Source organism: Schistocerca nitens, chromosome 5 (assembly GCF_023898315.1).
Source record: "Schistocerca nitens isolate TAMUIC-IGC-003100 chromosome 5, iqSchNite1.1, whole genome shotgun sequence".
NCBI lineage: Eukaryota > Metazoa > Arthropoda > Insecta > Orthoptera > Acrididae > Schistocerca > Schistocerca nitens.
The window spans coordinates 798,426,067-798,443,254 of record NC_064618.1 but is presented as its reverse complement, the minus strand read 5'-3'; positions in this window follow the sequence as shown (position 1 = coordinate 798,443,254).

The window sequence follows — 17,188 nt, the reverse complement described above, 5'->3', positions numbered from 1 at the left end:
ACTTAACAGATGTTTCAGTGTTAGACTATAAGAGTAATTGAAAGTGTCCATTAAATGAAGTAATATAAGTAATGAAATCCACCTTCTTTTACTGGGTATAGTAATACTTTTAGAAGATAACTGCCTTTTTTTCTAATGCCACCTTCCAACTTTTCCATTATATCTTCGTCTCCGTCTTATATTTTGAAACATCGTGTTGCATCCTTCCGTTCGCGTGGTTAAATGTTCTACAAATCTCCATGTCATTTCAATTACATTTATAATTACATCTCCAAATATGGTTACTTGCTTTCTTGTGTTCCCTAGTAATTTCTAATATTCCTCTCTCCATTTCGCACTAAGAAATACAATCCTTTTGAATCGTTTTGTCGTCAAATGTGTTACGCCTCCAGTCATGACTCAGAACTGGCAAGTCATTGCACTCCGACTGTCGATTTCACTATTCAGACAGGTCGGATTCATGCTTTCGGAAACCATATTTAGTTGAGAATAAGCAATCTGAAAAACTGGTAGGTAGTTTTTGTTTTCTTTGCTATCCGTTCAGTAAAATGATGTCTTTCGTAAGGTAAATAATGTTTTGAGATATTTTCATTATACATCACTTCAGTTTTAATATAACTGATTTTCTGGTCCAATTTGAAAATTAATGTATTGAGTTTTTCTTCTACTTTTTGAAGCTTTTCTTCACATAAAGCACGCAGTTCAGATATCGTATGTTCCGATGATACGTACTTCTGCGCTGAGAATAATGTCGATGATATGTAATCTCTTGGTCTAACTCGTTTTCCAACAGTGAGTAATTCCCTACATGGTATCTGCAACAGAGCTGTACATATTCTCTGGTACAGAAACGAAGGGTGAATCAGTGTCTTGCTTCTCAAGGGTTTTTCTGACATTTTATTGAAGCTCAGGTAGAAGGTTTCTCAATATCTGCAAATCTAAAACAAAGCGATAATTTCTATTCATTGCTTTGTTCTATAATCAGAATGTTTCATCCTCAGGCACATGCCTTGTAAATGCTTGTGTTACACCTCAGCTAGTGTATCATATCACAATGAGGCAGCATCTGCCCATCTGTGCGTAGGGAAACGATGCAGTGTACTAACTGGCATGTTAGGAATACTTGATGGATGTAACAATATTGAACATGGCTGATATTAACCACATTTACGTTTTAATGAAAGATGAAACCAGGCAACCGGCTGCACAAGATTTTTGCATTGATCTGGTTTCGGTGCCAACTGGGGGTATCCTCAACAGAATAAGTTACAACTACCTATAAAAATTTTTAATCGACAATGGAGAATAACAAACATACCAACAATTTAAGTAGCACCTGAAGTATTAAGAAACCTAAAATGTACTACTTACATATATTCACATTGCATGAAGAGATAATGAAAACAAGTGAGCTGGAGTGCCCAGGTCAAATAACTAAGTTTTATCTTGTGCAGCCAACACTGAAGTCGCAGTTGATTTCGCTGCTACGTGGAAACAGCCCAGTGTACGCAACCTGTGGGGTGCGAATGGTGTCGAACGGCACAGATTAAGAAAACTGTTATGTTGTCAATGCAAATAGTTATAACGGGGGACCTAGCTTGATAACAGAAGTATAAAGTGGGTAATAAATGAAATATGCAGGAAATGCTGTAAAACGAAACAGGAATTGTACCCGGTATCAGTCCAGTGCAGACAGCATCTAAGTGCTTGAAATGAACAGAATTAACGTAGTATGCATATACATCTACATCTACAGTTATACTCCGCAAGCCACCCAACGGTGTGTGGCGGAGGGCACTTTATGTGCTACTGTCATTACCTCCCTTTCCTGTTCCAGTCGCGTATGGTTCGCGGGAAGAACGACTACTGGAAAGCCTCCGTGTGCGCTCGAATCTCTCTAATTTTACGAGGTGCATTCAAGTTCTAAGGTCTCCGATTTTTTTTTCTCCGGACTGGAAAGAGATAGAAACATGCGCATTGTTTTAAAATGAAGCCGCGTTCATTGTCAATACGTCCCAGAGATGGCAGCACCGTACGGCAGATGGAATTTTACCGCCAGCGGCAAGAATGAGAACTGTTTTAAATACTTAAAATGGCGACGTTTTCCTTACTTGAACAGTGTGCAATCACTCTTTTTCTGAATTTGCGTGGTGTGAAACCAACTGAAATTCATCGACAGTTGAAGGAGACATGTGGTGATGGAGTTATGGATATGTCGAAAGTGCGTTCGTGGGTGCGACAGTTTAATGAAGGCAGAACATCGTGTGACAACAAACCGAAACAACCTTGGGCTCGCACAAGCCGGTCTGACGACATGATCGAGAAAGTGGAGAGAATTGTTTTGGGGGATCGCCGAATGACTGTTGAACAGATCGCCTCCAGAGTTGGCATTTCTGTGGGTTATGTGCACACAATCCTGCATGACGACCTGAAAATGCGAAAAGTGTCATCCAGGTGAGTGCCACGAATGCTGACGGGCGACCACATGGCTGCCCGTGTGGCATGTCGCCAAGCAATGTTGACGCGCAACGACAGCATGAATGTGACTTTCTTTTCGTCGGTTGTGACAATGGATGAGACGTGGATGCCATTTTTCAATCCAGAAACAAAGCGCCAGTCAGCTCAGTGGAAGCACACAGATTCACCGCCACCAAAAACATTTCGGGTAACCGCCAGTGCTGAAAAAATGATGGTGTCTATGTTCTGGGACAGCGAGGGCGTAATCCTTACCCATTACGTTCCAAAGGGCACTACGGTAACAGGTGCATCCTACGAAAATGTTTTGAAGAACAAATTCTTTCCTGCACTGCAACAGAAACGTCCGGGAAGGGCTGCGCGTGTGCTGTTTCACCAAGACAACGCACCCGCACTTCGAGCTAACGTTATGCAACAGTTTCTTCGTGATAACAACTTTGAAGTGATTCCTCATGCTCCCTACTCACCCGACCTGGCTCCTAGTGACTTTTGGCTTTTTCCAACAATGAAAGACACTCTCCGTGGCCGCACATTCACCAGCCGTGCTGCTATTGCCTCAGCGATTTTCCAGTGGTCAAAACAGACTCCTAAAGAAGCCTTCGCCGCTACCATGGAATCATGGCGTCAGCGTTGTGAAAAATGTTACGTCTGCAGGGCGATTACGTCGAGAAGTAACGCCAGTTTCATCGATTTCGGGTGAGTAGTTAATTAGAAAAAAAATCGGAGGCCTTAGAACTTGAATGCATCTCGTACATTCATGATCTCCTCGGGAGGTATAAGTATGGGGAAGCAATATATTCGATACTTCATCCAGAAACGCACCCTCTCGAAACCTGGACAGCAAGCTACACCGCGATGCAGAGCGCCTCTCTTGCAGAGTCTACCACTTGAGTTTGCTAAACATCTCCGTAACGCTATCACGCTTACCAAATAACCCTATGACGAAACGCACCGCTCTTCTTTGGATCTTCTCTATCTCCTCAGTCAACCCGACCTGGTACGGATCCCACACTGATGAGAAATACTCAAGTATAGGTCGAACGAATGTTTTGTGAGCGATCTCCTTTGTTGATGGACTACATTTTCTAACGACTCTCCCAATGAATCTCAACCTGGCACCCGTCTTACCAACAATTAATTTTATATGATCATTCCACTTCAAATCGTTCCGTACGCATTCTCCCAGATATTTCACAGAAGTAACTGCTGCCAGTGTTTGTTCCGCTATCATATAATCATACAATAAAGGATTCTTCTTTCTATGTATTCGCAATACATTACATTTGTCTATGTTAAGGGTCAGTTGCCACTCTCTGCACCAAGTGCCTATCCGCTGCAGATCTTACTGCATTTCGTTGCAATTTTCTAATGCTGCAACTTCTCTGTATACTACAGCATCATCCGCGAAAATCCGCATGGAAACTCTGACACTATCTACTAGGTCATTTATATATATTGTGAAAAGCAATGTTCCCATAATACTCTCCTGTGGCACGCCAGAGGTTACTTTAACGTCTGTAGACGTCTCTCCATTGAGAACAACATGCTGTGTTCTGTTTGCTAAAAACTCTTCAATCCAGCCACACAGCTGGTCTGATATTGCGTAGGCTCTTACTTTGTTTATCAGGCGACAGTGCGGAACTGTATCGAACGCCTTCCGGAAGTCAGGGTTCAAAAATGGTGCAAATGGCTCTAAGCACTATGGGACTTAACATCTGTGGTCTTTAGTCCCCTAGAACTTAGAACTACTTAAACCTAACTAACCTAAGGACATCACACACATCCATGCCCGATGCAGGATTCGAAGCTGCGACCGTAGCGGTCACGCGGTTCCAGACTGACGCGCCTAGAACCGCACGGCCACACCGGCCGGCGGAAGTCAAGGAAAATGGCATCTACCTGGAAGCCTGTATCTAATTTTTCTGGGTCTCATGAACAAATATAGCGAGTTGGGTCTCACACGATCGCTGTTTCCGGAATCCATGTTGATTCCTACAGAGTAGATTCTGGGTTTCCAGAAATGATATGGTACGCGAGCAAAAAACATGTTCTAAAATTCTACAATAGATCGATATCAGATGCATAAACATGCGTATGTCTACAGTTACACAGTATATTTCAAGTTTCCACTGGGAAAATTGAGATGTCATTAGGCGGCCCTGAACAATTTTGAGATAAATAAACAATGATTGCGGTTACACGGCCTGACAAAAATTTTGTAGGGTTCAGAACGGTAGGAGGAATCTAAACGAAATGACATTTGACAGGTTGAGGTGGGTATGTAATGTTATCCCAGTAATTACGATGTAGTGGCAAACATACAAAGATCTTTTTAGTATGAGCACATTGATCAGTATGATGTTGTACCCCATCCGGCCTGAATGCACAGACATATTCGTTTGGGACGGGTGTCAAAGTCTCTCCTGAGGCAAGATGGTCCACAACAGCTATAACAAATTCTTGATATTCCGAGATGGATTTGACGTCAGAGTTGGTCCCACCCATGTTCTATTGGTGACAGATCTTGGTACATTACTGCCTCACGTCGGTTCTTCATAGAGACAAGTGCCGTTTGTTGACAAGAGAACAAGGACTGTTCAAGGCAAGTGTTTAAAATTCTAAAGTGAAATATTTTAATATGTTTCTCGGGTGACAGCTTCATCTTTTACTTTCCAGTTGATTAACCAGACACAGGCTCTGCTACACTATCTTATCTTTTGTCTAGTTATAGTCTGCCTTGAAGTTGCATTTACACCTGTACGCCTTGCGACTCATCGCCTTACGGCTGTTCCTTACCGCGCACGGAAGTACAGGCGCCCAGTGTGAGCCTAGGTGTGAATGAAATTACTCGCATGCACATGCTGAGGAAGCGGCGTGCAATCTACGCGCGTAGCTCTAGTTGCGAGTGAGACAAGCTACAGCCGCAAAGCGATGCGGCGGAAAGCGCATAGGTGTAAACACACTTTGAGGAGTACTTCTTGGTCTCCTGTGTGAAAGCTTGAGTGAGGGAAGCGAGAGTGTCAGCAAGGGAGAGGATTACATTTTACCATTTAGTGAATACTTAAAAGAAAACGCAATGGAATCCAGTTAGTTGACTAAGGGCACTGATGGCCTCGCTGTTGATTGTCCTATACTACTTCCACCACCAGCAGCACCAGCTGCATGCGTGGACGAACTTTGTCCTGATGGAAACAGCATCTCGGTACTGTCACGTGAGAGGATGAAGGATGTCCCTGGCTTACTGTTTTATCATCAGAGTCCCGTCAATCACTGACATTCGTGACCTGAAATATGCAATCGCTCCACACAACTTGATGCCAGAATTAACACCACTGTGCCTCTGTAAAGCATTGGAAGAATGAGACCTCAGCCCAGGGCCCCGCAGTACACACCTTACATGGTCATCTGGGAAAGCGCAGACCAGCTATTAATCGTTAAATCTCAACCGTCTGTGATGTGATGTTAAGGATAGTCTGCGCTTGTGACAGCAATTCCCTGGCATGGCTGTTGTTAGGCTCCGACCAATGGTGCGAGATGATGCAGATGTCGCAGTGAGTCTATTACTTGTTCTCGAATGTCCGTTGCAGATGTGAAGGGGTTACGATGTGATTCTCCCTTGCGGTGGTTAGACGTGGTCGACTGGAACCTCCACTACATTTAAGTCCTCCCTCGTTTTCCCATACAGTACAACACCAGGACACTGTCTCATCTCAATGCCCACAAATCTACACTCATGTTCATAAAGTAAGGATCATTGCAGAATGTGGTGCCACACAACGTGGCACTACACAAAACTGGCGCTAACAGCATGGGCACATAGGGAACACACACTACTCCGATCTGTAAGTCCACGGTATTGGTGATAAGTCGAGAAAACCGTCCCGAAACACATGCGCTACGAAACGCCACTGTTTCCTGCGCATGTACCCCGACGTCAATATGGGATATGATCACCATGCATACGTACACAGGCTGCACAACGGATTGGCATACAATGGATCAGGTGGGGTATAGCCTCCTGTTCTTGCATCAGTGCCTGTCGAAGCTCCTGAAGTGTCGTAGGGGTTTGAAGACGTGCAGCGATACGTCGACCGAGAGCATCCCAGACGTGGTCGATGGGGTTTAGGTCTTGAGAACGGGCAGGCCACTCCATTCGCCTGATATCTTCTGTTTCAAGGTACTCCTCCACGATGGCAGATAGGTGGGGTTGTGCGTTATCATCCATCAGGAGGAAGGTGGGACCCAGTGCACCCCTGAAAAGGCGGACATACTGGTGCAAAATGACCTCCCGATACACCTGACCTGTTACAGTTCCTCCGTCAGACATGCAGGGGTGTACGTGCACCAATCATAATCCCACCCCACACCATCAAACCACGACCTCCATACATGTCCCTTTCAAGGACATTAAGGGGTTGATATCTGGTTCCTGGTTCACGCCAGATGAAAACCCGGCGAGAATCACTGTTCAGACTACACCTGGTCTCGTCTGTGAACATAACCTGGGACCACTGTTCCAATGTCCATGTACTGTGCTCTTGACACCAGGCTTTACGGGCTCTCCTGTGACCAGGGATCAGTGGAATGTACCTTTCAGGTCTCCGGGGAGTAAACCATGTTTGTTCAGTCGTCTGTAGACTGTGTGTCTGGAGACAACTGTTCCAGTGGCTGCGGTAAGGTCCCGACAAGGCTACGTGCAGTATTCCGTTGCCGTCTGCGAGCACTGATGGTGAGATATCGCTCTTCTTGTGGTGTTGCACACTGTGAACGTCCCGTACTGTAGCGCCTGGACACGTTTCGTGTCTGGTGGAATCGTTGCCATACTCTTGAGATCATACATTGTGGCACACAGAGGGCCCGTGCTACGACCTGCTCTGTTTGACTAGCCTCCAGTTGCCCTAGTATTCTACCCCTCATAACGTCATCAATATGTGTTCGGTGAGCCATTTTCAACACACACTCACCATTAGCACGTCTGAAAACGTCTGCACACTTACTCGCTGCACCGTACTCTGACATGCACCAACACACCTCTGCGTATGTGAACTGCTGCCAACGCCACCGTGCGACGACCGCAGGTCTAATGGACCGCATGGTCATACCCCGAGATGATGTAGCGGGGAAGCAGGGTTAACTCGTAAAGAAGCGTGAATAAGTATAGATGTTTTGATTCAAACCCGCTAACCGCCCATCAGAGCGTTGTTTCACCATGTATCAGCATTATCCTTAATTTATAAGCATGAGTGTAGATAGAGCACGATTCGACTAGCCGGCCTAATTGTTATCCACAATGAGGCCCGTTTCAAATTATCAGGTGCTGATAACGCACACTGGTATGGGACATCTCCATGTCCTTGAGTGTTGACTTAACATCTGATGCTATTCACGCCCTATATATCTTACCAGGCCTGGTAAAAAACACTAAACACGAAGAACACTAATGCACATCAGTTCCTGTGCTACAGAGAACTGCAACTCTGATCACTCACATACCCACCGATAGTGTGTACGAGTACAAAGTTACTTTGACATCCGACCGTGTCTTCTGGGTGCTTTGCATTTTGCCAGGCAGTGTGTTTCAGACAGGACGAAGTCTTGAATGAGCAACGGATGTGACGCACGAGCCTGTAAACCGCTTGTATCTTACAACAAACAACTGCCTACGAAGCCTACATTTAGGTTGTGATACGTCCACAGTTTAAGCCCATCACGCGGTTTGCTGTTCTTGGCTCATTGCCGAAGATGGAGTAATATTTGCTGCAGGATCTTGCAGTCAGGCATTTAATATTCTGTACAACGGGATATACTGCTCGAAAATCAGAATGAATTCGCAGAAAACGCGTCCGGCGTCATTATAATAGGAAAAAAAGTTTCGCCAAGGGTTCGTATGGAAGTAAATTCATCAATAAGAACGTATCCAAGTACCCACTAACGCACTTTTTCAAGAGAATATTGTTGGCGCAGAAGCTACAAACCTGTTACGAACAACGGCTGCAAGCAACGAAGCTATCACATGAAATGACAATTAGGGAAGGTGAACATAAGATTTAAATTAATGTAGAGAGAAGTGTGGTGTAAGCAAATCCTCGGTCAAGATATTATATGAAATTATTATTATTCTCAAGTCAGAAACATACAAATTTACAGTAGCCATACACATCAATAGATATGTATTTGTATTTATATCACATGTGCCCAGTACTTTGCAACCTCCAAGGCGCTTGGAGTGGCTTGCAGGAGATCAATCTTCGTGCAGGTTGTAGGGCACAAAAGGCACTGGAGCATGTGGCTTGTGGTTTGTTCTTGTCCACAATCACAGGATGTATCTTCTGTTATAAAACCCCATCGCTTCAGGTTGTCTCTGGATCGTCCAACTCCTGATCGTAATATTTCTAAAGATTTCCACACCAGCCAGCTCTCGTTGTGTACAGGTGGTAGTTCTTCAGCTTCTGGCGTCTGCAGGTGAGGCGTCGACTTCTTCCATAACTCCAGCCTTGCCTTCTCTGGTGTATTGATGAGCTTCTTGGATGTTCTCAGGAAGCTCTTTCGCGATCTCAGCCATTGTTGTGGTGGATTATGTCCGTGCAATGGATGGGCACTGTTCTGTTCCACTTTCAATCTCTCCTTGTTGGCAGCCACTGTTCTGCGTATCCATGGTGGCGCTATTCCAGCCAGGCAGTAGAGCTTATCAGTTAGGGTAGGTCTTAAGCAACCTGTGATCAACCTTCAGGTTTCGTTGAGAGCAATATCTGCTTGTCTGGCATGAGGTGACCTGTACCAGACTGGAGAAGCACATTCAGCAGTAGAAAAGCACAGTGCCATTGCAGAACAGCGAAACGTTTGTAGATGTGATCCCCACTGTGTCCCCGCTAGTTTACAAATTAGATTGTTTCGAGTGGAGATTTTCATTTTGGTGTTCTTGCAGTGAGTTTTGAATGTCAGATCTCTATCGAGAATGACTCCCAAGTATTTAGGTGCGTGATGATGCTGGAGTTGGATGCCTGACCATGCAATATGTAGCTCACTATTAGCTTCCCTGTTCCTTAAATGAAAGGTACAAACTTGTGTCTTCGAAGGGTTTGTCTGAGTTGGTTCGGATTGTAGTAGCTTGACAGTGTTCTAAGCGCTGTTGTCAGGTTTCTTTCCACTCTTTCAAAGCATGAGCTCTGCGTAGCAAGGGCTAGGCCATCTGCATATAAGAATCTCCTTGTACCTGGGGTCAAAGGCTGGTCGTTGGTATAAATGTTGAAGAGAAGTGGAGCCAAGACGCTTCCCTGAGGTAGACCATTTTTCTGCGCTCTCCAGCGACTGCGTTGCCCTCGAAATTCAACAAAAACCTGCGGTTTTGGAGGAGGGTGCTGAGTAGTCTAACGATGTGGGCGTTCTCGATCATATTGTATAATTTTGCATGGAGTAAAGATGATGGACAGTATCATACGCTGCTGTGAGATCCACGAAGACCACGCCCGTTACTTGACGGGTTTCAAAGCCATCCTCTATAAACTGAGTGAGATTCAGAAGTTGCCCTGTGCAGCTTCTGTTTGGTCGAAAACCTGCTTGTTCGGGTATGAGAAGAGGGTCTATTACTGGTAGGATTCTATTCAGAATCATACGTTCGAACAGTTTATAAAGGTGACTCAAAAGGCTAACTGGTCTGAAATTCTTGGGTGGATTTGCTTCCTTTCCAGGTTTCAGAAGAGCTATCACCCTGCTCTTTCGCCAGATCTTTGGTATTTGGCACTGGTTCATGCAGTTGTTGAAAAGCTGCAGGATCCACTTTCTTGTTTCTGGGCCGAAATTCTTGATTTGCTCCATACTGATGTCATCCAGACCAGATGCTTTACCAGTTTTTCTCTCCTTAATAGCCTTGTTTAATTCAGATTCTCGAATGGGAGAGTCAGATGCTTCGTTTGTTTTGGGCCTCTTGCTGTACTTCCGGCACTTTGATTCTATAGCTTCCGTTCCCATTCATGAGCAGTTGGTGTGCTATCTGATCTGCAGTAATGTTGCAGTGTGCTGTGGATCTGGTTGGGTCATTATTGAAGCGTATCAATAATCTCCACGCTTTGTGACTGGTTCTGATGAGATCAAGTTCTTCCATAGTTTTAACCCAAGAATTCCTTTTGTATTCTTTCAGAGATGCAATAAGTTTATTCCCGGCCAATAGCGTAGTCTCGCCGAATGGATCTCCTTCGAATAGTACCTTATATTCGATGGTATCCACCCAGGATTCCTGATCCGTATGGGAAAAAAAGCTAAGAAATGGCTGGCAGAATTCTTCACTGACATCCTGCTGACTGGTCAACTTCCATCTGAGTTTAAAATGGTGAAGATAATATCTGTTCTGAAACCTGGCAAACCAAGCAACAGGGTAGAAAACTATCGCCCCATTTCCCTACTCAGCTGCTGCTACAAGCTTTTTGAAAGGCTAATATATAACAGAATAAGTAGCGCTATCTTAGAGAACGTTCCAGTTGATCAGGCAGGCTTCAGACCAGGGCGTAGCTGCTGCGACCAAGTATTGTCTCTCACATCCTTCATAGAGTCAGGATACCAAATGAAGCAGAAAACATCTGTGGCATTTGTTGATCTAACTGCCGCCTTCGACACTGTGTGGAGGGAAGGCCTTATCTACAAATTTCTCCGCATCATACCCTGCAGAACAATGGCTCGACTGATTAACAGCATGCTAAGTGATCGGAAGTTCCAGGTAATCACTGGAAGCAACATAAGTAAGGAGAGGAACCTGAACAACGGATTGCCTCAAGGATCAGTTCTCTCACCCTTACTGTTCAACCTATATCTATCTGATCTACCTGACACTTCGTCCAGGAAATACTGCTATGCCGATGACCTGGCTCTAGCCGTCAAACACCAGGAAATGAAGACAGCAGGAGAGATTTTAGCCAATGACCTGTCTGCATTAGACAATTACTACAAAATCTGGAGACTCCAACCCAGTGTGAGTAAAACAGAAGTGTGTTGCTTCCATCTAAATAACCAGTTGGCGAACGTAAAACTGGAGGTAAGTTTCAGAGGCAGAATTCTTCGTCACAACTGGAACCCAAAATATCTTGGTGTCGTCCTGGATCGTACACTATGCTTCAAACAACACCTTCTTAACTTAGCTCAAAAGCTGAGGACTCGAAACAACATCCTCCATAAGCTATGCGGAACTACCTGGGGATCTTCAGCAACCACCCTGCGAACTTCAGCTCTGGGCTAAGTATTGTGCACCTGTTTGGATGAATAGTCATCATACAAGGCTTGTTGATACCCAGCTGAATACGACAATGCGCATAATATCTGGCACAATCAGATCTACTCCAGTTTATTGGCTTCCACTGTTAACCGGTATAATGCCTCCTGATCTACGCAGATGTACTGCCCTTATGAGAGAATTCCACAAGATCTCCAGGAATTCTAACCTACCCGTGCATAGCGACCTGCCACTTTTAAATCGCAAGAGACTGAAATCACGTCATCCAACTCTGTGCGATGCTGCTGACATGGTTGCTAAGAATTTCAAACCTCTTGAAGAATGTAAAGGTCGGTGGGAAGCAGTGACAGATGTGCACCTGCATAACATCTTCTCAGGTGCTAAACTTCCAAGTGGATTCGACTTACCACGCAAGACGTCGTCTACTCTCCACAGAATCCGTACCAGCCATGGGCGATGCAGGGATGCTCTCTTTAAGTGGAAGAAGCTGCCTGATCCAGCTTGTGACTGCGGGGCTCCATACCAGACTGTTCACCACATTGTCAGTGAATGCAGGATTCGAGCCTATCACGGCGCCAAAGAGGACTTCCTGCTAGCAACTCCAGATGCAGTGCGCTGGATTGAAGGACTGGATATTCAGCTGTAAAGACAAACTTAAGTTTCTTGCGTGTCAATATGTACATATGTATATGTAATTTCATGATATGTTTGTATTAGCCATACGCTAAATAAATATATAAGTACCTTATACTCTGTAAATTGAGCACTGAATTCTGAAGTTAGACCAGGGATGAATGATGTTCGACAACCCCGAGGAATTGCAATTCTGCATATGAAATGGAAATGAGCGTTTGACGTCATTGGCCGGGAGGCCCTTTACGGGGCAGCTCCGGCCGCCTTAGTGCAGGTCTTATAACATTCGACGCCACATTTGGCGAACTGCGCGCAGAATGGCGATGAAATGATGATGAAGACAACACAACACCCAGTCCCTGAGCGAAGAAAATCCCCGACCCAGGCGGGAATCGACCCGGGCCCCTGAGGACGGCAGTCTGTCACGCTGACCATTCAGCTATTGGGGCGGACAAGATATTATATTATATGCAAGTATTTATGTAGCATTGTTCCGGAGTGTTTAGTCCTTTTCAAGTATACACAACAGCAATCTTTGAACTAAACTAGAGATGTCCTAATAGTTTCGTAACGTGACGGTATTGCTCACGTGAAAGTATGTAGCAAGCATGTGCTCATGGAAATTGGGAGACTATATAGTACTAGAGAAACTTTTTCGGGTAATTTTAGAGAACAGGTATTCGAAGAAAACGTAGCGACAATTCGATGATAAAAATGGTTCAAATGGCTCTGAGCACTATGGGACTTAACATCTACGGTCATCAGTCCCCTAGAACTTAGAACTACTTAAATCTAACTAACCTAAGGACAGCACACAACACCCAGCCATCACGAGGCAGAGAAAATCCCTGACCCCGCCGGGAATCGAACCCGGGAACCCAGGCGTGGGAAGCGAGAACGCTACCGCACGACCACGAGATGCGGGCAACAATTCCATGAATTCGATCGACTGTAGCATACAAGGTTCATGAGAATACGAGTATGTTGACAAAGATTATGGACGCATCGGGACCTGTAGAGGGTAATTTATCGCCTCTCCAGACTTTGACGGAATGAGGAAGAAAGTCAGTACAAAACAAGTATAAAAATCAGCACCTTCAAAATTTTTGGTTTATTACTATACAACGCAATGTATTTCGGTTCCTTTGGGTTCACTGTCAGCTGTAATTTCGTTATTGCATTAATTCTCTTAGTCTTGAGCGAAATGAGGCGGGAGAAATGTATGTGCCTGTTACGAGATGATGAGTCATCGAATTTTTAAAATCATAAAGAAAATGAAAAGAACAAGGGGGGCTAAAAGAAGTAAAAGTCAGAGACTTCGCGGAGAGACTAGGAGGAACATTGCTTACAGTAACATTTCTATGGAAGGCACTGAGGTGTATCACAGGGTTCGGTACTGGGTCCGCTCTTGTCCTTGTTATACATCACTGATGTGTCAATCTGTCATCACATATTCAAGAAGCGGAACTAACGCAGCTTTACCTGAGCTTCAACTGTCAGCTTGAAACTCTTACGCATATAAAGTGAAGGAACGTAAATCAGACTTTCGCTGGTAAATCAACTTTATGTTTACCGGAATGTCTGAAGGAACAGACATTGTTGATGATCCACAGCTGTACGAATATTTCTAAGTTAATTTGTTGATTGCGAATTCATTGACATCATCTGTATTAGGTATAGGCCTACTAACCAATAGTGACAAATGAAAATTCGTGCCAGACTCGGAGTCCCAATCAGGCACAAATTTTCATATGCCACTAATGATAGCAGATCTATAACTAATACAGCTGATGTAAGTCATCGAATTAATTTCGATACTTTGATTGTTGTTGTTTGTTTAGGGCACTCAACGTCGTGATCAACACTACCCTATTATCAACTTTAGGTTTAGAAGTTTAAGACTGAAACCACTCGTAACAAGAACGGACATTTGTATGTCCTCAACTACACTACTGGCCATTAAAATTGCTACACCAAGAAGAAATGCAGATGATAAACGGGTATTCATTGGACAAATATATTATACTAGAACTGACATGTGATCACATTTTCACGCAATTTGGGTGCATAGATCCTGAGAAATCAGTACCCAGAACAACCACCTCCGGCCATAATAACAGCCTTGATACGCCTGGGCATTGAGTCAAACAGAGCTTGGTTGGTGTGTACAGGTACAGCTGCCCATGCAGCTTCAACACGATATCACAGTTCATAAAGAGGAGTGACTGGCGTATTATGACGAGCCAGTTGCTCGGCCACCATTGACCAGACGTTTTCAGTTGGTGAGAGATCTGGAGAATGTGCTGGCCAGGGCAGCAGTCGAACATTTTATGTATCCAGAAAGGCCCGTACAGGACCTGCAACATGCGGTCGTGCATTATCCTGCTGAAATGTCGGGTATCGCAGGGATCGAACGAAGGGTAGAGCCACGGGTCGTAACACATCTGAAATGTAACGTCCACTGTTCAAAGTGCCGTCAATGCGAACAAGAGGTAACCGAGACGTGTAACTAATGGCACCCCATACCATCACGCCGGGTGATACGCCAGTATGGCAATGACGAATACACCCTTCCAATGTGCGTTCATTGCGATGTCGCCAAACTCGGATGCGACCATCATGATGCTGTAAACAGAACCTGAGTTCATCCGAAAAAATGACGTTTTGCCATTCGTGCGCCCAAGTTCTTCGTTGAGTACACCACGAAGGTGCTCCTGTCTGTGATGCAGCGTCAAGGGTAACCGCAGCCATGGTCTCCGAGCTGATAGTCCATTCTACTGCAAACGTCGTCGAACTGTTCGTGCAGATGGTTGTTGTCTTGCGAACGTCCCCGTCTGTTGACTGATGGATCGAGACGTGGTTGCATGATCCATTACAGCCATGCGGATAAGATGTCTGTCTTCTTGACTGCTAGTGATACGAGGCCATTGGGATCCAGCACAGCGTTCCGTATTACCCTCCTGAGCCCACCGATTCCATATTCCACTAACAGTCATTGGATATCGACCGACGCGAGCAGCAATGTGGTGATACGATAAACCGCAATCGCGATAGGCTACAATCCGACCTTTATAAAAAAAAAAATTGGCTCTGAGCACTATGGGACTTAACAGCTATGGTCATCAGTCCCCTAGAACTTAGAACTACTTAAACCTAACTAACCTAAGGACATCACACAACACCCAGTCATCACGAGGCAGAGAAAATCTCTGACCCCACCGGGTATCGAACCCGGGAACCCGGGCGCGGGAAGCGAGAACGCTACCGCACGACCACGAGCTGCGGACTACATTTATAAAGGTCGGAAATGTGATGGTACGCATTTCGCCTCCTTACACGAGGCATCACAACAACGTTTCACTAGGCAACGCCGGTAAACTGCTGTTTGTGTATGAGAAATCGGTTGGAAACTTTCCTCATGTCAGCACTTTGTAGGTGTTGCCACCGGCGCCAATCTTGTGTGAATGCTCTGAAAAACTAATCATTTGGATATCACAGCATCTTCTTCTTGTCGGTTAAATTTCGCGTCTGTAGCACGTCATCTTCGTGGTCTACATCTACATCTACATGATTACTCTGCAATTCACATTTAAGTGCTTGGCAGAGGGTTCATCGAACCACAACCATACTATCTCTCTACCATTCCACTCCCGAACAGCTCGCGGGAAAAACGAACACCTAAACCTTTCTGTTCGAGCTCTGATTTCTCTTATTTTATTTTGATAATCATTCCTACCTTTGTAGGTTGGGCTCAACAAAATATTTTCGCATTCGGAAGAGAAAGTTGGTGACTGAAATTTCGTAAATAGATCTCGCCGCGACGAAAAACGTCTTTGCTTTAATAACTTCCATCCCAACTCGCGTATCATGTCTGCCACACTATCTCCCCTATTACGTGATAATACAAAACGAGCTGCCCTTTTTTGCACCCTTTCGATGTTGTCCGTCAATCCCACCTGGTAAGGATCCCAGACCGCGCAGCAATATTCTAACAGAAACGAACGAGTGTAGTGTAAGCTGTCTCTTTAGTGGACTTGTTGCATCTTCTAAGTGTCCTGCCAATGAAACGCAACCTTTGGCTCGCTTTCCCCACAATATTATCTATGTGGTCTTTCCAACTGAAGTTGTTCGTAATTTTAACACCCAGGTACTTAGTTGAATTGACAGCCTTGAGAATTGTACTATTTATCGGGTAATCGAATTCCTACGGATTTCTTTTGGAACTCATGTGGATCACCTCACACTTTTTGTTATTTAGCGTCAACTGCAACCTGCCACACCATAGAGCAATCTTTTCTAAATCGCTTTGCAACTGATACTGGTCTTCGGATGACCTTACTAGACGGTAAATTACAGCATCATCTGCGAACAACCTAAGAGAACTGCTCAGATTGTCACCCAGGTCATTTATATAGATCAGGAACAGCAGAGGTCCCAGGACGCTTCCCTGGGGAACACCTGATATCACTTCAGTTTTACTCGATGATTTGCCGTCTATTACTACGAACTGTGACCTTCCTGATAGGAAATCACGAATCCAGTCGCACAACTGAGACGATACCCCATAGGTCCGCCGCTTGATTGGAAGTCGCTTGTGAGGAATGGTGTCAAAATCTTTCCGGAAATCTAGAAATACGGAATCAACTTGAGAGCCCCTGTCGATAGCGGCCATTACTTAGTGCAAATAAAGAGCTAGCTTCGTTGAACAAGAACGATGTTTTCTGAAACCATCCTGATTACGTATCAATAGATCGTTCCCTTCAAGGTGATTCACAATGTTTGAATACAGTATATGCTCCAAAACCCTACTGCAAACCGACGTCAACGATATAGGTCCGTAGTTCGATGGATTACTCCTAC